At 40.3% G+C, this 2,070-nt stretch overlaps 1 protein-coding gene across 32 annotated transcripts in view; it reads right to left on the bottom strand.

The window, feature by feature from the left end:
* NRXN1 (neurexin 1) overlaps nt 1-2,070 on the bottom strand; it is a 1,140,616-nt gene that overhangs the window by 696,170 nt on the left and 442,376 nt on the right. The window lies entirely within an intron of this gene.

Raw genomic sequence — 2,070 nt, 5'->3', positions numbered from 1 at the left:
AATTATATAGCTCTTGAAGCAATAATGTATACTGTAGATATGACCTTCCTATGTATAGTAATACTTTACATGTGCATATTGCTTGAGTAATTAATAAGCAGTTGGGGTATTTCATCTTATAAATTGGAAACACTTAAGTGCATTTCCTTTCTCCCCTTCAAGGGTGCATTATCAGACTTTTAGAACCATCTGATTTTAAGTCACAGTTTTCTTTTTAAGGGCCAATCTTTATGTAAAATCACATGAATGAGTACTCAACCTCTTCAGACAGTATGGAAAACTAAACCTTGTGCTGTTATCACACATCTTGCTAAAAACGCAATCACGTTTAGCAAACACAGAAACCTTCAGTTAGCTGAATTCAATGGTTTTCTTTTTCCTTTCATGTAAAAATGCAGCCAATCTCCAAAACTCTCATTATACAAAGAGGTAAGGTTTAAGTATTTCTGGAAAAACCTAAAGCCAACACTCAAAGAAGGCAAGTGCTCCAAATCCTTAAAAGCCTGTGCTCTTTAGATGCTGGTTAGAATCAAACCGTGAGCTGCTGAAAAGAATATAAAAGCTCAATATCCCACTATGGATGTTAAAAACAAGGATATGCTACTCTAAAAAGAAAAGTCATGGAAGGAAGTGCTAGGGGGAAATAGATAATACGTAAAGAAAGACGCAGAACATGAGCTAGCCGTGACCTAGTTAACAAGAAGAGCCGACGCCCATTCATCAACAGCTTCTTCTTGACAGCCCCATCTTTCTTTAACACGATGGCCGGTCTCCATACACTGCAGGCTGAAATTTTAAATGTCTAAGTTCCTCTTCCTTCTTCTAACAGACAAATGCACAAAGGGCTGAGTTTTGCTTCCCTTGCTGCTGTGCCTTCATCAACAATCAGCTCAGGGTTTTAACCAAGTCAAATGCTGACTAAAAGCCTCCTCACAAAAGCCTTTTCTGCTTGTGTTTTCTTTACGTGTATTTCTGTTTGAAGACAAAAGAGTTTCTTCCCCGTTTCCCCCATTTGCCATTGCTTGTTTGATTAATTAAAAAGTAGGCTCTGCGAATGCTGAAAGGAGAGAAAATGGAAGCGTGGGCAGATGGGTCAAGATGGAATGTCCCTGGCTCTGGGAGGCCTACTGATTGATTCTCTTCATTGAAACACATCTTTTATTCTTCTTCTAGTTCAGATTCAAGGAAAACACAGGAGCAGCCCTTCAGCCTTTCCTACTTCAGGTCAGAGTCCTTTTTATACTTGGCATACAACCTAGACTCGTCAGGGTCCTGTACAGAATGGAAATGTGCATGCTTCCAAGAAATTCAAGTGTTCGGTGGTTCTTTCGTCCTGTGAGCTTCCTTAGCAAATTTCAGGCATCTCTTAGGGCAGAGTGGTTTGAAAGCTTTGAGGTTTTCTTGGCGACTGAGAAGAATAATTTGACTTCTCTTGGAAGAAGATCATGTTCAGCATAAACGATCCGCTGTGCTCAAGGTCAGGGACCTTGGCTCTGTGGATATTCAGTTATTCAGCAGAATAGCCACTCAGAGCCTCCGAAACGCTTCCCAGCGCTGCTGCAGGTGTGTTTGGAGGCCTCCCCTACAGCTGCCGAGGGTTATTGCATGGCCCTTTCTGGTTTTTTTTAGTGTTCTGCTTTTTTATTTTTAAAATGTATTGATTAAATTTGACATTGGTTAGTAAAATTATATAGGTTTCGAGTGTACAATTCTGTAAGACATCATCTATATATCACATTGTGTGTTCACCACCCAGAGTCAGTTCTCCTTCCATCACCACATGTCTGACCCCCTTCATCCTCTTCTATCACTGCCCCTCCCCCTTACCCTCTGGTAACCACTAAACTGTTGTCTGTGTCTATGAGTTTGTGTTTTTTTGTTTTGTTTTGTTCCTTTCCAACTTTCAGTTTTATATCCCACATAGGAGTGAAGTCACGTGGTTCATTACTTTTTCTGCTTTATTTTGATTAGCATGATAATCTCAAGACCCATCCATGTGCACGTCACCTTCTTGATGCCTGACTGCTCTGCTCTCTGACAACAACATTCCCTTTATACTTATGTATGTGT

The sequence above is a fragment of the Hipposideros armiger genome, unplaced genomic scaffold (genome assembly GCF_001890085.2).
Source record: "Hipposideros armiger isolate ML-2016 unplaced genomic scaffold, ASM189008v1 scaffold_435, whole genome shotgun sequence".
Classification (NCBI taxonomy): Eukaryota; Metazoa; Chordata; class Mammalia; order Chiroptera; family Hipposideridae; genus Hipposideros; species Hipposideros armiger.
Note: the sequence above shows the minus strand (reverse complement) of the source record. Positions and strands in the feature narration are given on the sequence as shown.